The sequence below is a fragment of the Branchiostoma belcheri genome, unplaced genomic scaffold (genome assembly GCF_001625305.1).
Source record: "Branchiostoma belcheri isolate BF01 breed outbred unplaced genomic scaffold, Haploidv18h27 scaffold108, whole genome shotgun sequence".
Taxonomy (NCBI): Eukaryota; Metazoa; Chordata; class Leptocardii; order Amphioxiformes; family Branchiostomatidae; genus Branchiostoma; species Branchiostoma belcheri.
The window spans coordinates 968855-995313 of record NW_017802469.1 but is presented as its reverse complement, the minus strand read 5'-3'; the positions used below and the strand labels follow the sequence as shown (position 1 = coordinate 995313).

At 39.5% G+C, this 26459-nt stretch overlaps 1 protein-coding gene across 1 annotated transcript in view; it reads left to right on the top strand.

Moving 5' to 3' along the window:
* The window catches only part of LOC109480574 (bone morphogenetic protein 1-like), a 119290-nt gene that overhangs the window by 1432 nt on the left and 91399 nt on the right, over positions 1-26459 (top strand). The gene's annotated exons all lie outside the window — the stretch shown is intronic.

Sequence of the window (26459 nt, the reverse complement as noted above, 5' to 3'; positions counted from 1 at the left end):
GAGGTTCCTAGGGGGGTCCGGGGGCATGCTCCCCCGTAAAATTTTGAAAAATGAACCTTCTAAAACGGCATTTCGTGCATTTTTGATAGGATTTCTGAAAAAAATCAGAGATAAATTTTTATTCAATGACAAAGGGAGCAGTTTTTCTACGATTCCAGTCCATCTTTTCAAGAAAAATCTTGGACCTTTACTTAAAAAGTGGACCAAAAAGTGGACCTTTACATAAAAAGTGGACCAAAAAGTGGACCTTTACATAAAAAGTGGACCAAAAAGTGGACCTTTGAGCCTTGTGTGGGGGGGGTTCTTCCGAACCCCCGAACCCCCCCTAGCTACGGGCATGTATACACTGCCAGCATGTATACAGCCAGCTGCAGCATCACATATCACTGCATCAAAGTAACTTACTAAGAAACAAAACATTAAATCAGAGCCTTTTGTTGTGACAGTCTCCTCTCTTCATAGTTATCTGCCATCCACCTTCCGGCATGGCAGCAGACATCTTTGACCATTTTCGGCATGTTGACCACTGTCAGAAATCAACAAAATTTCTTGTTTTTTTCCCCAAAATCAGGCGAAAATTAATGCGCGCGCTGATGTCATCCATAAAATTACTTGCTGTGGCCTAATATCACCCCATCAAACTTGAAGAACATCATTTCCCGAGATGAACTCGGCTTCATATGGACGTCGCTTGTTAGTTTATGGGGGATGAAAAACCCGGCGATTGTGTCGCGGAGCGCGAACAATTTTTCCACGGAGTCACGCAATCAGGATTGGACGCGGGTTTGATTGGGGGGAGTTGGAGGACCTCGGAGCACGCGCCACGCTTAACTCTGAATCAACGCAATAATGATGGCCTGCATGCCTGTGATTTTCCATTATGGAAGATGATAAAGAATATCATATCGAGATAGAAGTATGTGATGTGCATCCCAGTGGAGGATTTTCAAGGGATCGTCCAATAATGTTTCGGGGGATTAGAATACCAAGGCTCTCCCAAAGCAATAAAGCAAGGGTGCTCCCCCTGTCCCCAAAATCGTAGCAACTATCCCAAAATGTTCAAATTTAGGGTTTTCTTTTAGTAACTGTCAGTATTTTCATGAAAATTTGCTGATTTTTCATCAACCGATTAGGGGGCACCTCTCCCCTAAGAATTTCTGGGGAGATCCCTGGAATACCTAGTATTGAGTTGGGAGTAGGTTGAAAAACTTGAAACACTGTGCACAGATATCTACATGTAGTTTTGCTTTTAAAAAGCTTTTACATGTATGCCTATAGGGTTTGTATTGTTGTGTAGAAAAGGGCGGTATCATGAATAAGTTGGTTGCCCTAGGCCTGTTGCAGATATGTCAAAACTAATGCAAGTGTGTCTGTGTTTTATGACTTGACTTTGGGCTGATCCACTAAGATGTTTAGGGGCCGACTCTTTCCCTTTTCCTTCTCTCATTTTTCCCTTCTGACCAAACCACAACAATCCTGGCTTTCTAACTTTCAAACGTAGAAAAGGAAAATTTTGTAACTGCCCTGTTAGTCCAAAATTAGAGCAGTCCCTATTGACTAAAAAAAATCTCATAGAAACTAGTAGTCTCTGTCAAAAAAACTGTCCCCCCTAGTCAACTTGAAAAGTGGAATAGTCTACAGTCTGATGATGGAAAGTGTTGAATAATTGCAGAGACATGTAAGAAGAGAAGTTAATTGGTGATGGACAAATCTCTGTAATAAAAAACAAAAATGAACTGTCCCCAAACAGCCTCTTTTCAAAAAAAGTGAAAAAAAGTTCCCCCCCCTGTCAACTTCAAAAGTGGAACAGTCCCCTCTGTCAAAAAAAGTGAAAAAAAGTGTCCCCCCTGTCAACTTCAAAAGTGGAACAGTCCCGGTCTGATGATGGAAAGTGTTAAGCCGCAAGTGTTAAATAATTGCAGCGACATGTAAGAAGAGATTTTAATGGGTGAAATGGACAAAACTAAAAATGAACTGTCCCCAAACAGCCTCTGTCAGAAAAACAGTCCCCCCTGTCAGCTTGAAAAGTGGAATAGTCCAACGCCTGATGATGGAAAGTGTTGAATAATTGCGGAGACATGTAAGAAGAGATTTTAATGGGTGAAATGGACTGTTGTCCCCAATGATGTTTATGTATGACATGTCATTTGGCAGTTAATGATGCAGATGTAATGGGACCCAATCTGTAACGTTTCTGGCTTAACATCCAATCACTTCATCACTCAACGGCAAAGCCTTTTTAAAAGTACCAGTTCTCAAGTTGTCATCTTCTCAACTTAATGTAAATTATGAAACTTTTGCTGTATTTTCAGAGTCCCATCACAAACGTGTTTTAACTACGAAATCAAAAATTCATTTTCTCTGACTGTTAAAATAAATGCACGGTGTGCTTTTTTTGCAACTTAACTCTAAATTATGAAACTTTTGCTGTATTTTTAAGTTTTCTAGTTTTCAGAGTCCCACCACAAACTTATGCAGTGTTTTAAGTACGAAATCAAAATTAATTTTCTCTGTTAAAATTTTAAGTGCCACAATCTTAAATGAATACGTTTTAACTACAAAATCAAAACTTCATTTTCTCTGACTGTTAAAATTTTAAGTGCCACAATCTTAAATGAATACACAGTATGCTTTTTTTTGCAGGAAAGGATATCATAAATAAAATATACATGATTTTGTAAACTCTATGGAATCTCTTGGTAAAATTTCTGAACACATTGCTTTGATAATAAGTTGTACTTTCAAAGTGCAAATGTTTTACAGTGTATTCTTTTGACTGTAAAATTTATTGCAGGAAAAGTATTTCAACCTTTAAGCTTTATCATGCAGAGATACAATAAGGGTATCTAACCCAACTTTAAAGGCATCAAGTGCAGTTTTAGGACCTGGAAACCCAATTTTTCAAAGCCAGCCAATATTCTATCCACTCCCAATGTATATTGACTCTCATGGAACAAAAATTCTCAAAATTCTGACGGAAAATGGTTACTGGAAGGGCCCTGGGCTGATTTTTAGGGCACCACCCAGAAAATAAAGGATTCATCTTAGGGCTTGTTTCTGCAGTTTTAAAAGTCCAAATTATCAAATACTGATTCAAATGTGCTTTTGTTTAGTAGTATGTGTCAATATCACAAAGATTGCCTTATTCAGAATATTTCCAGTTTTGCTGCCCTGAAATCGCATTGGATGCCTTAAGAGATGCTGAGAGTCCTCGACCCTTAAGACAAGGATGGGACAAGGAGAAGGGCAAAGATAGCATATTGAATGTCAAGGCTCTGTTTTAAAAATAGCTGTCACTGTATGTCAGAAACTATGTTTAAGTGCACCTACACTGTATTGAAATAAATGGAAATGGGAAAGCTATGATTTATTCCACACTATTATATGCTGTGAATTGTTGATAAACTACCACTTGCGAAGAGTGACCCAAGGTTGAAGTAAAAGGCAAAAAGGACGCCATCAGAAACCCCCTCACATCCCCTCCCATGATGACAACGTAGAATATCCTCCAACTCTTCAAATAGTTGCGCAGATTAAAGGTCTTGAGGGTTGAAGCACTTCAAACTTAACCTCAGTGGAATGACAAAGTACAGGATTCAACACTTTCCACGTATGCAAATCTACTTCAGAGACAGGGCAAGTATCAATCAATATCGAGGGCTGCAGTTGGTCAGAAGGGCTAATTATATTACTGAGCTGAATATCAAGTAGACTACCTGTACCATCGAATCCCTTCTAGGTGGCAGATGGTAATGTTGAGTTCTAGGAATTACACTCTTCCATTATATGTACTGCAGAGTAAGGGATGAATCAGTAGATATCATGGGGGATGAGGGTTTACTTTAGCTTAGCTCAAGATATAATGGAATGCGAGTTTCCAGTTGTCATTTTTTTCAGTTTGTTAGACTTGTGGAATAGATTTGATTTGGTTTAATTTTGCCAAATTTTAGCTCCTTTCTTTGTTTGTATTGCATCAAACCAGTAAGTTACCAGATAAAATTGGTACAAAGACAACATTTCATTTCATTTTTCATTTTTCATTTCATTACCGTTGCTTTTCAAATTTTACAAAAATTTTAAAAATTTTCACAAAATTGAGTCATGCAAATCTGAGGTATCCAAGCAGTTCTAATATTTCCTCTCCTGCTTTAAGTTTAAGCATTTGTGACTAAATATTTGTACACCCAGGTTTACAATAGGTATTATGTTCGGTAACTGAGCGATAATCCGTAAGCCTTAACAATGTGTCAGTTGAAACACTTTCTCTTTGTGCCATTAATCACTGGAAAATCACTCTGTAAACAAAACCCTGCTTATCACAGTTGTGTAAACAATTCAGGCACACAGATTTGTCATGGATGTTTATTCACCCCACCCCTCTAGTTCTTAATCTTCAAGCAGATCTTATACAGTGGCAAGACGGTATCCATATTGGCCAGAGGAGTTGCCCAGTGTAGCCTCCGTAGCAGGCTTTTATATAGAACTGGGGGTTTGTTGGTCTTCGGCTGTTTTTTGATTAGCCTAGTTCTAAGCCTGCGCTTTTTTGTTGAGTTGAAAAAACGGGTAATTCAATCAGGCCGGCTATGTTGTCTATATGCAATCAGAAAATAGCCCATAAAAGATCCCAAAGACCATGAAGACCCCCAAAAACCCCAGTTCTTGGCATGCTATGGAGGCTAGGCCCAGTGGCTAATGGATACTGCCTTGGCCAATGGATACTGCCTTGCAAACCTAGGGTCTGCTTGGAGGTTATTTGCGGTAGTTCTACTAACTACTTGTTATATGGTGCATTTCTGTAGCCTTAATACAGCTAGGAATGATATAACTGCTTCATTGTACTTTCGACTTTGCAGAAAGGTATAGCATTTAGGGCTGGATTTAATTCAGGCCAGTATTTCCATCATATTATCAAAATAGTATTTCAATTTTGTTTTCCTGAATCATGAAGGCCTAGCAGTGTTATTATATAATGATAGTAATAGAGCTGGTATAATGTTCAACGATGGAACCCTGGCTACAAAATTTCATGTTTGTTTTCAAAGCCCTTTTTCTGAGGACTTTCATTGTGGTTATATACATACAGTGGGTACAAGAAAGAAAGGAAATACACATGTAGTAGGAGAGCTATGTAGGGTTGCCAGCCGGAGCTTCTATTGCGTGTGATCTACGTTTGATCAGAAAATACCCCATGTATGACCTATATATATATATATTTTAAAGTTGAACTCCAGTTATGTTGCTTTTGTGTAGCCTCTACCAGGCTTCGGGAGATGGCTGGAAAGAGTAGAAGAAATCGGTCAAATAGAGTGATAACATGCCGAGGGAGTTGGTCTGCTAGAGAGAACATTTTGCCGCACACGGCCTTTGTGTAGTCTTTAGCATGCCAGAACATGTGTTTTGTACATCCAGTCTTACATGGTTGTTTTGGCACATGGAGGGGGCGTCAAAATGTTGTAACTCATGGCGGGATCACGCCAGGATCACGACATGATCTCACCGGGATCACCCCTTACCAGTAACCAGAGAATCCCAGAGTTATCCTTGATGACATGTCCTCAGCTTTGGCAAGCACTTCAGACTTACTACATGTGTGCAGGTCGCAATGTCTTTGACATTGAAGGGAAATCTCCCACGCTCCCTGAAATTGGGCATGCACCCACATCAACTCAAACTTGTGGTAAGGCCACACCAATTTAATTTCTTGGTTAACGGATTGGCCGCTTCATTTTTTTCTGATTTGCAAAATAAAAAATTATTATTAAATTCAGAATCAAGTGCAAAATGCTCATATTTTGCCCTGAACAATTGAAAACAGTCCTTTTCTTCCTACTTGTTACAGTTATTCCATCTTTTCAATGCAATGGTATCATGAAAAGTTCAAAATTTATTGTTTAAATTTTGAACCAGCCTGGTGTGTTGACTTCATGGCTCCTATCGCACCATTTTGGGCCAAAATAGGATGCCTAGGCCTGTTTTTATTTTTATTTTTTTTTTCGCCCGCCCGCTGCAATATTTTTCTAGATAACCAAGAAATTAAATTGGTGTGGCCTAAGGCCACAATAACTAATTCTTATGGATGACATCAGTGTACCGGTTTGCTGGACTGGTTCTGGACTTGTAAAAATGTTTAGGTTCAAGTCCAAAAAAAACTAAATGTCAAAAACTGATTCCGGACTTGTTAAAAAAAAAAAAAAACATGTCACATACCCCTTTTCGTTCCAAACCATCTAAAACCTTCCATAGATTGTAAAATTTGTGCTGCAAAAGAAGAAATCATTGCCATCGGGCATCATCAAGTGTCGGCCTCCATGTTATGTTGCCACAGTTTTGCCCAGACAACATTGCAAGGTTGCCAACATGCAATTTTGTATATATCATTATCATGGAACTGAACCTAAATCTCTGGACTTGAATCCAGACCTGAACGTAAATGTGGGTTTAGGTACACAGCACAATGTAGGATCCAACTATGACTATATTGTAGTACGAGCACTGCATGCCTGTAGCCAGGATTTTGAATGGGGGGGTTCTCCCCACTGCTGGAGGGGACCTCGAGAGCTGTCGAGGTTCCTAGGGGCGTCCGTGGGCATGCTCCCCCGGAAAATTTTGAAAAATGAACCTTCTGAAATGGCATTTCCTGCGTTTTTGAGAGGATTTCCAAGAAAAAAATCAGACATAAATTTTTGTTCAATGACAAAGGGAGCAGTTTTTCTACGATTCCAATCCATCTTTTCAAGAAAAATCTTGGACCTTTACATAAAAAGTGGAGCAAAAAGTGGACCTTTACATAAAAAGTGGACCAAAAAGTGGACCTTTGAGCCTTGTGGGGAGGGTTCTTCCGAACCCCCCCCTGGCTACGGGCATGTACTGTACAGTATTACCATGTTAGCCTGGGTACCATCCGGATTTTCGCTACGCAACGCTCGAAAAAATCTTCGAGCGTTGCGTAGCGAAAATCCGGATGGTACCCAGGCTATTACCATGTGACAGTGGCTTCAAATATCCTGTCTTGTGTACAAAGACAGGAAATTGACTTACACAGTAGATACATTTGTACATGTACTTCAGTCTTGCAGGGGATTCTTAGGTTTTGTCGAATTTTTCTTCTCATACATAGGACCCAGCTATGAGTACTGTATTACCATTTTAATCCCACCATCAAAGTGCTTTTCAATTTCAGACTTAGTCGAGCAGGATGAACAATAAAATTGTCAGCCGGTATCATCTTTAGGAGCGAGGGTCCTTATGGTTCAACACACAGACAGAATTTTAAGTGTGCTTTCAAGTCTTGCCAAGTCCCTAGAACTTGGCTAAGTCACAAAAAGCTTAAGGCGAAAAGAAAGAAAAAACATAGTGGAAGAACTTGACTTGTTCTTGTTAGGGTATAGCAGGAAGGACATACATAAAGGGTCTTGTCTCTGACAGGAAATCTTTTGGGAATTCAAAGTCCTAAAAAATGTTCAGGAATTGGACTAATCTGTGTATGATGTCCTTTGACTACTAAGTAAAGAGATACATGTATGCTATCTTGACTGAACCGGAATCGTTCTGGTGGAACCGTTGCAGTTTTTTTAAATTGGTCACTATATACCTACACATCTGTGGGAGCCCGCATGCCCTTTTCTGTAAAGCGTAGTCGGCTGTTTTAATTCTATGTAGAGTTCAGACGGACCACTCTTATACAACGTAGAGCGTAATTGGCGCATTTTGTATAGAGCGTAATTCGCTGTTTTGATTCTACGTAATGTGTTGTAGCTTCCCGGAATTTATCATACAACTTATTGGGGAGGCTTCCTGAATTGAGTGTAATACGTAGCCAATTTAGCGTAGAACATTGTGGGGCCCCCCATGCAGGCCCTCATCTGTGAATGGTCAGGTCAAACTTAAAAAGGCAATTACAGATAAACTTGTTAGCAAGGCCCAACAATCAAGGGTATTTTGTATGTGTTAGATGCAGAAGTTGCAATTGGTTTTAGCATTGTATCTGACCCCCATTTCTATGGAGAAAGCTTGAATACGAGAGCCCCCCTGTTCCTGGCAGGTCAGGAGAATGGCTCCTATTTGAAATACTTTTTCCATTTTGACAATCACAGATAATTGTTAGCAAGGCCAAACAATCAAGGGTATTTTGTATGTGTTACATGCAGAAGTTGGCTTTATCGTTTTATCTGACCCCATTTCTATGGAGAAAGCTGCTATGAAGGTGAATATGAGAGCCCCCTGTTCCTGGCAGGTCAGAAGAATGGCTCCTATTTGAAATGCTTGCCTGGTCGGAGGTGACCACCTGCCCTCCCTACATCAATCACCAGTGCTGGGGTGTAAGGCCCCATTTCCCCTGCCACTGCCCTGCTTTCTTATGGATTACATCCAATTGCTAGATGTTAGAACCTGAAATCCAGCTGTGGAGAGAGTTGGGGATAGGGCTCAGTACTAGTACTATGAAAAATGTTAAAGACTCTCTCTGTGTACTAAGGCCACACCGTCTTAATTTTATGGATGACATCCTCTGAAGCGCCACAAACTAGTGCTCGCGGGCGAATAAAAAAATTCTGGCCAAAAATAGAAATGCTACTAAACCACAGGAATACAAAGCTGGTATTGTGAATTTGTGGCAGTACATAGCGACGTATACGACAAGTTGTGGAGCTTCGGCAGCCTGGGTGCCATCCTCCTGAGTTACCACCAGCTCCGTATTGTCGCTAACTACCATGGGCTACCCAGGCCTAGAGCCAGGCCAGAGCCTCGGAGGACGTGATCTTTTTTTTTCAGGACAGTGAGTGAATGTGAGTGAACAGGCGACAATCAATGCGTGCGCTGATGTCATCCATAAAATTTAGTCAGTGTGGCCTAACCTCCTTGTTTGTATGTATGAGACAGCAAAAGTCCAAAGATTCTCTGCTTAATATTGAAGAATAGGTTTGGACTAGATCTTTATAAATAAATAAAATATATAATTCATTGCCAAAAGGATCCAAAAGGAAATTCAATCACAAGATATCACAAATTCTGTAACTTATTTCTTCTCTCAACCAGAACCAGGCTACGGGGCCTAATCTACATGTAAGGCCACAGCAAGTAATTTTTATGGATGACATCAGCGCGCGCATTAATTTTTGCCTGATTTTGAAAAAAAACAACAATAAATTTTGTTGCCCTCTGACAGTGGTCAACATGCCGAAAATAGGCCAAGATGTCTGTTGCCATGCGGGAAGGTGGATGGCAGATAACTATAAAGAGAGGAGACAAGAAAAGGCTCTGATTAAATGTTTTGTTTCTTACTTTGATGCAGTGATATGTGATATTTGCTGTGTATATGTGATGTTCCCATTGAATCAAAACCATTTGTACAATGATTGAGTCAAAATTTCAAAATGTAAGAACCTTGTTTTTTTTCGCCCGCTCGCATTAGATTTGGAATCTGTGGAGGATGTCATCCATAAAATTTACTTGCTGTGGCCTAACTCATACAAAAGGGTTCCCAGATAGGACGTCATGTTGATGAATGTGTGGCTGTGAGCGTGTGTGACAGGAAAAGTGAGGACCACTTAGATTCAGCCTGCCCTGGGGGTCATTCTATTTCTTAGCTTCATTCTCTGGGTAATCCCCCATAGGAAGGCATGAAAAGACAGGCAGAAAGTTCCCGGCCTGACATTCAATGCCTTGAATCTCCTCTTTTTCAGCTTGGAACCCAGAGGCTAGCTTTCTATGAACGTACATGTAAACCGATACAGGGGATTTTTGAAATGAAATTGGTTGTGTTGGATGTACGAAATTTAAAATTCCTGCGGAGTAAAGGGTGAGGTTTATATTATAATTACTGCGGGTTGTAAGGTGTTGGAGCAAGGTCTTGGGTTCTAATCCCAGGGTTTACCTTTTATTGGGATGTAATTCTTTGTGGTTTGTGTTGCTTGTTGAAAGGAATACTATTTTTATTGATAATAACCTTTATTGTACATTCATGCCCTATCGGGCTAAGTACAGGTGAACAGATGAAAAGGTAATATACATGTTTGTAGTACAAATAGCTCTAAAACTACACTAATACAGAGGTTCAGCTTCTTCTTGTTTCTTTGTGATGTTAAAAATATAATTTGAAATGGGTTTGTTTAATACAGGATGTTTAAAGTGCATAAGATAGATAAATTTTTCTGAATCAATATTATCTGAAGTATTGGAAGTATATATATATATATGTATGTATGTATGTATGTATGTATGTATGTATGTATGTATGTATGTATATATGGATTATTATTATTTATTAGTTGCTAACACCATGACTTCAATGTCTTACTAATACTACATCTAGGTACCAGTATATAGTTTAAGATCCAAATATCTGAAAAAGCCATCATGTTATAACAGTGGGGTTCAAGCGCCGCTAACTGAACCATTCCAATGGGTCCGGACCTTTTGGCATAGTTTCATAGTCGTTAGCGCGCTGGTGTCGTAAGCTGGCTGCTCCGGTTTGGCACGGGTTCGATTCCCGGCGTACCGGGAGTCAGGGGTTTTCCTGTTTCTACTTGCTCCTGTCTGTTTCAAAATGAACTAGAGTTCCCCGATCTCATACCTTCGCCAAATGATGTTAATCTTTATGACTGACAAAGTTTAGATTAGATTATTCCCCCCTGATTTAAGAAATAGGAACCTAATTTTCATGAATTATATCATTTTAACATAATCTCAACCAAAGACAGTCTTATATTAACAAAGAATGCATTCTAGCATTTCCTAATAAATTATGCAAATGAGGTCCTGATTTGAATAAATTATGTTTAATGATGTTCACCTCAATTTAACTTTCAAATACCACAAGTATGAAATTCCAGGCAGTTATCATTACATAATTATAAAATTTTCTCATTAATTATGCAAATTAAGTCATTGTTAACATAATCAACATCTTCCTGTGTTTCTCTCGTTGTCAATTACCAATGTCACAAGCTTCAATTGTCCTATCATGGAATGCAGCTGATTTATAGAATTTCCCCATAAATTATGCAAATTACATCCATATTTGCATAATTGCACATAATTATATTAAGCATCACGTAAGCTACCTACATACCAAAAAACACGACGATCCGTCAACTGGTTCTTGAGTTATCCCCTTTTGAATATTTTCAAGAATTTATCCCTGCAGTTCCAGAGCAAGCCGCTAGGGGGCCTAAACTCACGTCACTTCTTTCCCAGCACAAGAGCTACCTACCATCTAAATTTCATCACCATAGCATGTCTAGATCATGAGATATCAAAACCGGAAGTTCAGCTGCAGTACCATAACAAGTCGCTAGGGGGTCCGAAATCTAATCATTTTGAGGTCTCATCAAGACCTACCCACCTACCAAGTATGAAGAAAATCCATCAAGGCCTTCTCAAGTTATCGTGTTTACAGACAGACAGACAGACAGACACACACATACACGAACGCCCCTGAAAACATAACCTTCTTGGCGAAGGTAATTATAGTATTGTTAGTTGCTGGCTCCATGACGTAAATGTCTTACTACATCTATAGTAGTGTATCAGTATACATTGTAGTTTAAAGGCATCCAATGCGATTTCAGGGCAGCAAAACTGGAAATTCTGAATAAGGCAATCTTTGAGATATCAACACATACTGCTTCACATTAGCACATTTTAGTCAGCATTTCATACTTTGGGCATTTCAAACTGCAGAACCGAGCCCCAAGATGAGTCCTTCATTTTCTGGGTGGTACCCTAAAAATCAGCCCAGGGCCTTGAGTAACCATTTTCCATCAGAATTTTGGGAATTTTTGCTCCATGAGGGTCAATATACATATTGGGATAGTGTGGTTTCAACTCAGTATGTAACTAGAATATTAGCTTTGAAAAATCGGTTTTCCAAGCCCTGAAAACTGTACTGGATGCCTTTAAGACCCAAATATCTGAAAAAGCCATCATGTATATGTACATGAGAACTCACAGTAGCTCTGTGGCACAAGCTCCCCCTCCCCCACATTGTTTTGACTTCTGAAGAGCAAAGTGCAGAATCTGGGTCAAAATTGTTACACTATCAAGTTGACTTGGGCCTGCTATCAGTACTCTCCAAGCAGAGGTTGTGGGGAATGATCGTTACCTTTTTATATATGGCCATTTTTTTTCGTCCTGATCCCCACCAACAAGCTATCAGATCCTTTAGTTAGAAAATATGAATTGCATGGTGTTGAAAAATACATTGCAGACTGTGGTCATATTGAGGTTGCTACATAGAAATAATTAAGCTCTAACACATTTGCTACAATGATTTCAAACTGAATAGTACTTGTACGTTTAATACATGTGATACAAAAGGTGTTTTATACATGTATGCATTGCTGTCAATAGCAATTGAAAAGATTAATTCTGATATTTCTAGAACAATTTGTACTGGCCTCAACATATGTGAATTATAAACTTTATAACAATCAGAAGTTTAAATTATGAACTCTATGATTCAGATATGTTTAGCTACAAGTGGTACAAAATGTTATAGAAATGTCAGAATTTTAATTTTTTTCCATTGCCATTGACAGCAATGCCATATATAAAACACCTTATTATACCTCGATTGTTATTTTTTTCTATACATGATTTTAGACTATATTTAATTTAGTACTGTTTGATTGTATAGTATAGTTTCTTCCAAAGAAATACTGAAGGCCTAAAGTTGGTACAAGTTTGATAATGATACATAATTCTGCATCGGCAGAACGTACTGCACCTGCATACGCGAAACCCGTAATGTATTGTACATAGCACTTCGGCAGAACGTGTAAAAAAGGTTAGCGTTCCGACATTAGTTTTCAAATGTTATGTCGGAAAAGATATCGTCTGCAACAGGCAAAATTCATATGCAACGTTGACCAAAAATCCAACAAAAACCGCGAAAATCCAGGGTTCTGTGCAGGCGCAGTACGTTCTGCGGACGTGCTCATTTCACCCATTGTTAGGAAGTTGGTTTATGTGGTGGGAACAAAGCCTCCGTTGCCTCAGGACAAGCTAAACAGGGATTAAGAGACACCGTTAGACATTTGTCACTGTTGTATCTACATCTCTTAACACAGAACATCTTCATTCAGAGGGATTACATGTGCTGGGCTTGTCGCCAAATACATGTACCTGCATTCTTTTCAGAACTATCAATTTCCCTATAGGTTTCAACTCCATTTAGTTTTATTATTTTTACCGTTAATATTTCACAATTTATCCAATTCTACATGTAAATCTGTATTTCGTACAGTATGAAATCCTTAAAAAACAGATTTCCGAGATCTCATGCCTCCATGAAATATGGGCTTCATATGTATATCCTGCTGACCTTTGCTTTTCATCGGTCAGAAGACGGAGTGTACCTGCACACCAGAAGTGACGGAAGGCTCTTCAACCTCGCACGTCTCCGAGCAAAAACTAAGGTTCGCAAGGTCCTGATTAGAGAGATGCTGTTCGCCGATGACGCCGCCTTGACTGCGCACACAGAGCCAGCCTTGCAGCGACTCATGGACCGCTTCTCTCATGCGTGCAACGAGTTCGCTCTCACCATCAGCATCAAGAAGACCCAAGTCATGGTCCAGGATGTCTGCAGCATTCCTAGAATCTCCATCGATGACCACATCCTTGAGGTGGTAGGCACGTTCACCTATCTGGGTTCCACCATCTCCAACAACCTGTCCCTGGAGGCAGAGTTAAACAAACGCATCGGCAAAGCAGCAACAGTTATGGCTCGCCTTGGGAAACGCGTTTGGGACAACGCAATGCTGACCACCAACACCAAGCTAGTGGTATACAAGGCTTGCATACTCAGCACGCTCTTGTATGGCAGCGAAGCCTGGACACTGTACTCCCACCAAGAACGTCGACTCAATGCCTTCCACATGCGCTGCCTCAGAAGAATCCTGGGCATCAGTTGGCAGGATCGTGTCCCGAACAAGGACGTCCTGGCACAGGCCGGAATGACCAGCATGTACGCCTTGCTCAGCCAGAGGCGTCTGAGATGGCTCGGTCATGTTAACCGAATGGACGATGGCCGAATTCCGAAGGACGTGCTGTACGGAGAACTAGCAACCGGTGCCAGACCTGCGGGGAGGCCCGTCCTCCGCTACAAAGACGTCCTCAAGCGTGACATGAAGGCAGGAGGGATCGACCAAACAAGCTGGGAGACAGTGGCAGCCGACCGCAGCAGATGGAGGCAAGCCGTGAAGACAGGCGTCAAAACCAGTGAGAAGAGAAGAGAAGAACAGTGGGAGGAGAGAAGACAGCGTAGACGACAGAGACCAGCACAAACCTGCACACAACCAGACGTTTTCACCTGTGTCAACTGCGGCAAAGTATGCCGCTCCAGGATCGGCCTCTACAGCCATAGCAGGCGATGCATGAAGACATCCTGACCCACGGCGCATATTCCATCGTCTCAAGAGACGAAAAGGATGCCAACAACATGTATATGTAAATTTCTTCCTTAATTATGCAAATGACCTCTACATTAACATAATAGATGCATCGTGATCTAAACTTTTGATTAACTCACAGTAAGTTGCACATGTCCCAAGTATGAAATTCCCATGAAACAGACAGACACACACACACACACACACACACACACACACACACACACACACACACACACACACACACACTGACACACAGACAGGCCAAAAACAATGCCTCCATTTTTCATGGAGGTAATAAAACTAAATTTGCATCTGGTGATAGCTATCGTTGTCAGGTTAGTTCTTATGAGCTGTATTTTCATTCAAAGCTACAGCTTTCCTTTGGGAGGAATATTGTTTGCGTGAGGTCAGCTAACACAACCTGTGGAATTTTCTGGTTCAAAAGAATGTCTAATTGAATGAAAAGATAAAACTTGAAGGTCAAGGTGCATAAAACTTGAGAATAAGGTCAAGATTGCTCAGATAAGACAGAATTTTGATTTATTATTTTGCAAGTCATGTATCAACGTTGGCCTCACTTTGCCCATGGGCTGTTTATAACAAGGCTGGGTGATCCCATTTTATGGAAGCTGTGGGGGGATCATGCCTCGTTCATCACGTTTGGCAGCCCTTTAGGAGGCTGGACATGGGGTTTTTGAGGATACAGTTGAACTGAAATACCAATCCAACTTTTCTGCAAAGTAGGAAATACATTTGCAAGAATCTCCTGGATCTTGATGTATTAAAAATAGATCAGATAAAGAGGACAACTAGAGGCACTTTGGCAGAACGTACTGCACCTGTGTGAAACCCTAATTTTTCACGGTTTTCGTTGAATTTTTGGTCAACGTTGCATCAGAATTTTGCCTGTTGCAATCGACATTTTTTCGGACATAACATTTGGAAACTACAGATGGAGTGTTAACCTTATATGCACAAATATGACCTTATATGAGACGTTCTGCTGAACTGCTATGCACAATACATTACGGGTTTCGAGCAGGTGCTGTACATTCTGCCAATGTGTTGCAACTAGAGGTTCAAAACATGCTCGTGCATAGTTTAAGAGTAATAATCATAAATTAATTTGGATGGTGACATTATAAACTGAGTTAGCTTCAAGCATTAGCATAGGCATCAAACCTCTGGACATAAAAGAACCCAACACACTTATTAAGATGATCTCTAGCTTGTAGAATTGACTTTTGATTTCATTGAAATTGCAACAATGCAATACATGCGGAGCAGAGGCAGCTGTTGCTGGTATTGTGTCCCGCACATACATGTAGAAATGAATACCGGACAGACAATACTCATTTTCGCTTGAGTCTAGTGGGGACAGTCGTGCAAAGTGCCTTTCACAAGATCGGTGGCACGTCAGGACTCGAACCCAGGACCTCTTGATTCCGAGTTGTGCACGCTGCCGTTGCGCCACACGACTTCACAATGGAATTGACTTGTGAGTTGTGGTGAGGCTACATTGCACTGTTCGCCGTCTAAAGAAAAATATTTTGACGTACGGCTACTTTACTTTGTGAGTGTTGGTAAATCAAGCCATAGGTAGTGCTCAGCTATCTGAATGTCGAACACGTATCCACATAAGTACATTGGTAGGTACTACATTTTGTAACTACAATGTTCCCAAGGATTGTCCATGCAAGACAACCTTTTGCTAGAAGGTGTAATTTGGGAGAAGTAAGGCTAGAATTGATCCCTCCGATTGATTTAACTGTACTTGTCTGTGCCTGAGCCTTCCAGGAAGTAAGTTTAATGGATCTGTGGTCATGGCTGTATGTTATCTTGCCTGGAGGCATAATTAAAGTAGCGTGGAAGTCCACTGGGGATGTGGAGTTAGTTCAGCCTCAATAAGTGTACAAATCAATTAGTTCTGTTAAAAAGAGTTGGATTGGCTGGACTGGGCAGCTTCAAATTGGAGATTTCCTTGATTTTGTTTCAAATTCCTCTTTATTCACATGCCCGTAGCCAGGATTTTGAATGGGGGGGGGGTTCTTCCCACTGCTTGACGGGGAAATTTTGAAAAATGAACCTTCTAAAATGGCATTTTGTGCGTTTTTGAGAGGATTTCAAAGAAAAAATCAGAGATAAATTTTTATTCAATGACAAAGGGAGCAGTTTTTCTACGATTCCAGTCTATCTTTTTTAAGAAAAATCTTGGACCTTTACATAAAAAGTGGACCTTTACACAAAAAGTCGACCAAAAAGGGGACCTTTACATAAAATGTGGACCAAAAAGTGGACCTTTGAGCCTTGTGGGGGTTCTTCCGAACCCCCCGAACCCCCCCTGGCTACGGGCATGAATTTCATGGGAGTACTTTGTTTCATACACATGTACGTTGTTGTACAGAGATCAAAGTACTTTTTCTGTTACTAGAAAGTTGCAAATTGTCTGCAATCGTACCTAAAATTTGGTACCAAAATTCATGGGAGTACTTTGTTTCATACACATATACGTTGTTGTACAGAGATCGAAGTACTTTTTTCTGTTACTGGAAAGTTGCAAATTGTCTGCAATTGTACCTAAAATTTGGTAAAATGTCCTGCAAACTTTGTACAGTCAAACCTGTCCAAGCCGGCCACCCAGGGGACCAAAGATAAGTGGTCACCTTGGACAGGTGGTCTCCTTGAAGAGGGTCGCCTCACAACATGACTAAGACATAAATGGTTTCCAAGTCGAGATGTTTGAATGTCAAATGCTGTAAGCATCTTCAGTTCTGTGGTGAATACATATGGGGAGGGTGGCACATGGAACAACTTACGTCAAACAAAAACATCATCCAGCAGTCATCAAAGGCAAACTGGCTGGTTTCTCCATGATTTCTCATTAGTTATCATCAATAATATAGTGATTAAAAATGATGTGGTCACCATGGACAGGTATCAGGCCTTGAGCGGACCCAACTCACGGCAGTCATGGTCACGTTGGCCAGGTGGTCACCTTGGACAGGTTGCTTAATTCTTGTGTCAATGAGGAAAATTTTTGGGACCGAGAACTTGAAGCAGTCACCATGTCCAAGTGGCCAGCTTAAAGAGGTGGTCACTTTGAAAGGTTTAAATGTATTTGAAATTTGAATCCACTGCTTTTAGGGTCACATTGACTATCGCAGAGTGCAACTCACTGTCACCAAGTACAGTAGGGGCATTGTCAATAGATAGCTTTAAACAATGTCTAGAGCTAGAAGTTCAAGGGTTAGGTGTAACAAGTTGATCGGTGTAATATAGCCAGCTGCCGCCGCGCCGCGTGCCTGCGAAGCTGGTGTGTTACGCTGAAAGGCGGTTGTACCGGCTATAAAGATACAGAATGATACAGATACAGATTGACGTTTGGACAGTCTACATAGAAAAGAACATCTTGGAAAAGGGCCGCTTGCTATGAAGGTGTAATAATGCCTAAACCTTCATCATCTTGTAACAACTGGTCCGCCCCCCTCCCATGCTGTCTGTGTGTGTTCTTGACTCCTGTGTTCCTACTAAATTCTTCAGGGCAGAGGCCAGGGCCAGGGTAAACCTAAATCTCAACTGTCTGTCCTCAAAGATTAAACACACCCTCCGTCACCCAAGTCTTTAACAAGCTTGTTAAAGTGGTGTGGCTGTGGTGTGTTGACTGTATGGATAGTGTTTCTTTTAATGGCTTCAGTTGTGGACTTAAGCTAGTCTACACAAGTTGTAAACCCAGATGTTGTGACTGATTCAGGAACAGGTACAGAAGGAAATGTTGGGAGGGGTTTGAGTAACTGTGTCAGGGAAATATGTCGCTTATAATAAAGCGTTAACTCACTTTCCATATCAATTGACCAGGTGCTGATGACGGCCATATTGGTGTCCCACTTTACATTTTGATGAATCATAGATCAAGGTTACATGTACATAGATGTTTTTCTGGTAGTTTTTTTAAGAACTTAAAAGTTTTTTTAAAGTAACTTTGTCAGGGTTTGAGTAACTGTGTCAGGAAAATATGTTGCTCATAATAGAGCATTCCATATCAATAACCAGGTGCTGGTGATTATGACGGCCATATTGGTGTCCCAATTTACATTTCGATGAATTGTAGACCAAGCTTACATATTTTTTAAAAAGTTGTTTTTTTATTCTCTCATTTGAAAGGTAGACATTTGATAAGATTTAATCATTCTTGGGGGAAAAAGATCCTTGAATGTCCTAAAACTGCAATATTAGCTGCTATATGGTTTACTGAAAATTGATGCAAATAGGGACCCCAACATGGCAGCAGATGTGAGATGATGTACATGCAAGTGTTGTATGTCACCTGCACTTTATACTTAACCGTTACATGTAACTCCCATAGACATTCACTTTTGGAAAATGTCTAAGGCTTTCACAAGGCATGGCTTAACCAAATGCTACCAGACAAATTTTTCTTTGCAAAGGCATGTTTGAACCATGAAGCTACATGTATAATTTCACAAATGATAGCTTCATGTTTGAACTATGATGTTCTTGCATAAAGTCACCCATGAGGCACAATTTTCCCCATAGGTGCAGTCCTGTAAGCCATCAGTTCCAGACAACCAAATTACCTTCTGGACAGGCGAATCCTCCTGTGTAAAATGATGCTCTGCTGCAGAGAGATTCACTGATACCTTTTTGACCTACAGGTCACTTCCAGACTGTAAGGAACGGTCAAGTACTTTGGGAGGGGTAGTTAAAAAGTTCAGGTCAACTGTACTATGTGACAGTGGTCATTTTTTCACTGGTCAACTAAAATCTCATGCTTTTTTTCGCTGGGATTTTCCTAAGTGCTATAGATGGCCTGGTGGTTAAGCTGGTGGACATAGGATTGAGAGGTCACGGGTTCGAATCCTAAATGCACCCTGCTAGATCCTGTGTCCTTGGGAAAGGCACTTTACAGGACTTAAATGGTTGGGGTATTTGAGGTAAAAGGCAATGCACCCAAGACGACACATGTACTGAATAACATAAGAACCCACTGCTATTTGCTTATGGGACTACCTTCACCTTAAGGCCACACCAATTTAATTTGTTGTTTCTCGGATTCACCCTGTCTATTTTTTTCTGATTTGCAAAAAAAAAAAAAAAAATTTTGTTGGTTCTTCTGAATCAACTGAAAAATGCTCAATGAAAGACATATTTTGGCCCCAACGGTTGTTCTGAATCAACTAAAAAATGCTGCATGAAAGACATATTTTGGCCCCAATGGTTGAAGAAAGTCCTTTTCTTCCTAGTTGTTAAAGTTTTTCAATGTGACAATGCAATTTTGTTTCATTAAAAGTTCAAAATCTATTGTTTTAGTTATAAACCAGTCTGGTGTGTTCACTTCTTTGCTCATATTGTAACATTTCCGGGTATCATGGGGTGCCTTGGCCTGTTTTTTATTTTATTTCGCCCTGTCGCTCCATATTTTTCTGAAAAAAATCAGAGAAACAACAAATTAACTTGGTGTGGCCTAATTTTTGTTTTGTTACCTGCCAGACAACAGTGTAAGTACAGAATTTTGCCAGTGAGTGTCTCAGTTTTGGACAGGGCTTGATTTAGTTATTGTGGAGGCTTTTAAGATCATTGGTTTTCATGCAGCCCAGATGTTCTCATTGAAGTACAATCAATATACCATTGTGTGTGACTGTCCATAAGTCATTCGTAAGTCATCAAATACCCTAAGGCCACAGCAAGTAAATTTTATGGATGACATCCTCTGCAGACTCCAAATCTAATGCGATAGGGAAAAAAAAAACAAGGCGGGCCAAAAAACAAGATTCCTACATTTTCAAATTTTGACATCATAAACGTTGTTAAACAAGAAATGATACCTATATATTGTGGTAAGTTTACTGCCAACTATTACAACATCTATTTCTCACTGTAAAAGATACAAGTTTTCAATCATTGTACAAATGGTTTTGATTCAGTGGGAACATCATATATACAAAGACAACAGACATCTTTGCCCATTTTCGGCATGTTGACCACTGTCAGAAGGCAGCAAAATTTCTTTTTTTTCCAAAATCAGGCGAAAATTAATGTGTGCGCTGATGTCATCCATAAAAATTACTTGCTGTGGCCTAGTAAATCAAGCATTTGAGCAACTCCACTCAATGGAGAGTGCTGGAGGAAATGGTATAGTTTTATTTTCATAAGGATTGCTTTTAAGGTGGATGGAACATCGCTTATTTAATACAAACAGCACTAAAAGTAACTTAGGGTATTGCTTATGGTGAAAGAGAAACATACATAAGCAAGAGGCGAATTTGGTTTGTAATCATTTTGCAAACAGATATTTTCTTCAGTGCATTTTCGTATTAAAAGTATAAAGAGACTTAGGGATTGAGTAAAAAGCTTTCAGCAAATTCTCTAGGCAATGTTTTATCATCACAACATATGGCCATAAAATCAGATGTACACTAGTAACTGTAGTTGTTACTTTAAAATTTGGAGTGCATCAATTTTGGTCATTAATTTTCATTTTGTCCATATAAAATCATTATCTTAAAGATGATTGCTACCATACATGTACATTATGTATATAATGAATTAACGTTAGAAAACATCTTGGAAAGAACTTTTGTTACAATAAGTTTAAATCATTGAAATGAGAATATCTGGTAAAAAAAATCAACATAGTTTTAAGAAAGAGCTAGAAAGGTAACATTTCCAAAGCAAATGCATGATGTTTACCTTCGCATATGGTCTGCTCTGTTAATTCTTATACATGTACAATGTATATACCATGTATATGGTGACAGGAGTCTAAATCCCTCCTGCTATAAAATTGCAACATGATGCAACCCAACACTAGTTACCATGGAGACAGACATCTGGTTCAGGTCATTGACCTTATTTGTTTGGAGAAGAAGAAGAAACAGAGCAAAAACAATATGTTTTCCTTCTGCGAAGGTAAACATACGTCATGTACATGTAACAAAGTTTAGCAATAAAATTTCTATTTCTTCCCATAGACTCATCACAGCCTGTTCTATAATGGGGTACTGTATTTGCCAAGGAAAACCATTACCAGTTTCCAATGGTGGTCTGTGTAATTAATTGGTATACAGTATACCTGGTGTCCTTGAGGCCAACCATTGATTAGTTTTAGCCCCAAAAGTACTTGAAGACAGGCCCGGACCCGGAGACTTCCCAATCCATACCATGAAATAGTGTAAGGCTTCGGAATCGCGGTTTTTTCAGATCTTGATGAATGTTTACTATTTCAGAAGTGGGGAAAAGGCCTTTCCTGTCTACTGGTTTTTGGAGCCGTTGCCTGCGTTTAGGAGGCAGTAATTTACTAAACTATCTGTGGGTGGCCGGAAACATGTTAGAGAACTGTTTATCAAATACTTTTGGGTGATTTTCCTGTTTTTTGGAGCCTGCATTTAAGAAGCTGTAACTTACTAAACTATCCTTGTGTGGCCGGAAACATGTTAGAGAACTGTTTATCAATGCTTTAGGCCGCACCAATTTAATTTGTTGGCTTGCTTCTTCATTTTTTTCTGACTTGTAAAAAAAAAAAGATTCTGGTTCTGAATTAACTAAAAAATGCTCGCACCATGCCTGCGAAGCTGGTGTGTTACGCCGAAGGGCAGTTACACTGGCTATATACCGATACAGAAGCTGGTGTGTTACGCCGAAGGGCGGTTCTACCGGCTACACCGATACAGAACCCATAAAGCACCATCACCTATTTCTGAAATACATCAGCCCGTTCATCGCTTAACCATTTATGGACATTAGATACAGTCGTAGCGGAGTAGTGATCTACGATTGCGGATAAGATTAACGTCTCTGGTACGGCCTCACAGAAGACATTTTGATCTCAGATACAGGAGTGATTTCTACCGCCAGTCCCTTCAAATACCAATTCCAGGCTGGGGTGGCTTTCCACTAGGCACACAAATGGCCCAGCCAAAATCCATTTGGCCGATAAAGCCCCCCCCATTCGCAGGTCGATAGCCGTTTATGGACCCATGAAATTTCCAGCGACTATGTTAAGCTGTAAAAGCCAATGATACATGTTTAAGGGAAAGGACAAGTGTGTCTGGGGTCTAGCTTTTAGCATGTTTAGCACACATAGTTTGGCCACACAAGGTTTTATGTACAGTAAGTAATATTTTACTAATAGTTACTTGCAAAAAGAAATATTTTACTACCAGTACTGTCCCTTATGATGATAGTCAATAAAAATCCATGCAGTACATATTTAGCTTTTAGCTGCATCACATATGTTTAGTACACATATTTTGGCCACACTGTAGGTTTTATGTACAATAAGTGATATTTTACTAATAGTTGCTCACAAAAAGAAATCTTTTACTACAATTTTAATAGTACTGTCCCTTAGATGGTAGTCAATAAAAATCCATGCAGTACATATTTAGCTTTTAGCTGCATCGCATGTTTAGTACACATAGTTTGGCCACACAAGGTTTTATGTACAGTAAGCGATATTCTACTAATAGTTATAAGCAAAAAGAAATATTTTACTACTAGTACTGTCCCTTAGATGGTAGTCAATAAAAATCCATGCAGTTGTAACAGTGCTAACTGACCATGCTAAATGGTCGTGCGACCTTTTAGTGTAGTGGTTAGCGTTGGTGACCGCCAAGCGGACAACTCGGGTTCGATTCCCGGTTGTGACCTGCTCGCCCCTTTCGGTTTTTACACAGTACATATTTAGCTTTTAGCTGCATCGCATGGTTAGTACACATAGTTTGGCCACACAAGGTTTGATGTACAGTAAGTAATATTTTACTAATAGTTACTTGCAAAAAGAAGTATTTTACTACTAGTAGTGTCCCTTAGATGGTAGTCAATAAAAATCCATGCTGCACATATTTAGCTTTTAGCTGCACTGTATGTTTGGTACACATATTTTGGCCACACAAGATTTTATATATAGTAAGTGATATTTTACTAATAGTTACTCTCAAAAAGAAATCATTTTCTTCTAGTACTGTCCCTTAGATGGTAGTCAATAAAAATCCATGCTGTTACAGTACATATTTAGCTTTTAGCTCCATCGCATGTTTAGTACACATATTTTGGCCTACATAAGATTTTATGTACAGTAAGTGATATTTTACTAATAGTTACTCGCAAAAAGAAATTGTTTTCTTCTAGTACTGTCCCTTAGATGGTAGTCAATAAAAATCCATGCAGTACATATTTAGCTTTTAGCTGCATGGCATGTTTAGTACACATATTTTGGCCACACAAGGTTTTATGTACAGTAAGTAATATTTTACTAAATAGTTACTCGCAAAAAGAAATCATTTTCTACTAGTACTGTCCCTTATGATGATAGTCAATAAAAATCCATGCTGTACATATTTAGCTTTTAGCTGCATTGCATGTTTAGTACACATATTTTGGCCCACACAAGGTTTTATGTACAGTAAGTAATATTTTACTAATGTACTCGCAAAAAGAAATCATTTTCTACTGGTACTGTCCCTTTGATGGTAGTCAATAAAAATCCATGCTGAACATATTTAGCTTTAAGCTGCACTGCATGTTTGGTACACATAGTTTGGCCACACAAGGTTTTATGTACAGTAAGTAATATTTTACTAATAGTTACTCGCAAAAAGAAATCATTTTCTTCTAGTACTGTCCCTTAGATGGTAGTCAATAAAAATCCATGCTGTTACAGTACATATTTAGCTTTTAGCTCCATCGCATGTTTAGTACACATATTTTGGCCTACATAAGGTTTTATGTACAGTAAGTGATATTTTACTAATAGTTACTCGCAAAAAGAAATCGTTTTCTTCTAGTACTGTCCCTTATGATGATAGTCAATAAAAATCCATGCTGTTATATATATTTACCTTTTAGCTGCATCACATGTTTAGTACACATATTTTGACCCACGTAACATTTTATGTACAGAAAGTGATATTTTACTAATAGTTACTCGCAAAAGAAATCTTTTACTACTAGTACTGTCCCTTAGATGGTAGTCAATAGAAATCCATGCTGTACATATTTAGCTTTTAGCTGCAGCGCATGTTTAGAACCTATATTTCGGCCCAGGTTTTTATGTACAGTAAGTAATATTTTACTAATAGTTACTCGCAAAAAGAAATATTTTACTACTACTACTGTCCCTTATGATGATAGTCAATAAAAATCCATGCAGGACATATTTAGCTTTTAGCTGCACTGTATGTTTGGTACACATATTTTGGCCACACAAGGTTTTATGTACAGTAAGTGATATTTTACTAATAGTTACTCACAAGAAGAAATATTTTACTACTATAGTACTGTCCCTTAGATGTTAGTCAATAAAAATCCATGCTGTACATATTTAGCTTTTAGCTGCATCACATGTTTAGTACACATAGTTTGGCCACACAAGGTTTTATGTACAATAAGTGATATTTTACTAATAGTTACTCGCAAAAAATATTTTACTACTAGTACTGTCCCTTAGATGGTAGTCAATAAAAATCCATGCTGTTGCAGTACATATTTAGCTTTTAGCTCCATCGCATGTTTAGTACACATATTTTGGCCTACATAAGATTTTATGTACAGTAAGTGATATTTTACTAATAGTTACTCGCAAAAAGAAATTGTTTTCTTCTAGTACTGTCCCTTAGATGGTAGTCAATAAAAATCCATGCAGTACATATTTAGCTTTTAGCTCCATCGCATGTTTAGTACACATATTTTGGCCTACATAAGGTTTTATGTACAGTAAGTGATATTTTACTAAATAGTTACTTGCAAAAAGAAATATTTTACTACTAGTACTGTCCCTTATGATGATAGTCAATAAAAATCCATGCAGTACATATTTAGCTTTTAGCTGCATCACATGTTTAGTACACATATTTTGGCCTACATAAGGTTTTATGTACAGTAAGTGATATTTTACTAATAGTTACTCGCAAAAAGAAATCGTTTTCTTCTAGTACTGTCCCTTAGATGGTAGTCAATAAAAATCCATGCTGTACATATTTAGCTTTTAGCTGCATCGCATGTTTAGTACACATATTTTAGCCACACAAGGTTTTATGTACAGTAAGTGATATTTTACTAATAGTTACTCACAAAAGAAATCTTTTACTACTATAGTACTGTCCCTTAGATGGTAGTCAATGAAAATCCATGCAGTACATATTTAGCTTTTACAGTACAGCTCGCGTCAATGTTAACATCGTGCCGCGTCAATGCCGCGTTCCCCGCGCGTTACGAACGCGTTCGGCAAATATGCATAAACGCTAACCCGCACGCGGCATAACGCGGTAGAGTTGGCGTATCGCGTAACCATAACGCGTTTCCGATCGCCAGACGAAAGTTAATGAGATGGCGTCAGATTTCATGTTTGTTTTACGGTTTTGTAAGACAATAGCGACTTGTCACCTTGAACAGCGTCATGTAGCATTGTTGGCACCTCTCTCATGTCGTTACAGAGATAGGAACAACTACAACTACAATTTTCAACACAAAATTTAGTGCGTTTATAACGTTTCAAAAGTCAACAGCCGTAAGAGAATGTATCTCACAAAGTGCCGACCGTCGCCAGGCCGACGCACATCGGGCCACGGCCCGCAGCGTTATGCAGCGGACGTGGAGTCTTGACACACAAAACTCTTCAAGAAGCCGCCAAAATTCCCCCAAATTTCCACCTAAACGGACGCTAGGCCAAAATGTCAACGTTTTATAGGGTTTCATCCGACGAAAACATTGTCGAACATTGTCGGCAAAGCGATACCACCACGCCCCCCTCCCCCAACTCACATATAACGCGCAGCCTTCCCTATAGCCGATACGTTGAAAAAACTGTCGTTTTCCAGGGGTATTTTCACACCGAATCTACGATCTTTGCGTACATCGGATAAAAACATATGTTATAGCTTTATTATTCTGAATAATGGTACGGTATCACTTTTTCAAAGTAGCAATCAACGACTAGGAAATCTGACCATGCCGATCCGCAGGGGGAGACGATCGTCCGGCGGTCCACAAGTCACCGCCAAGCCGGGCCGCCCGGCGATGATATCAGCCTCTCTGTAGCAGCGGCAGCCTGCT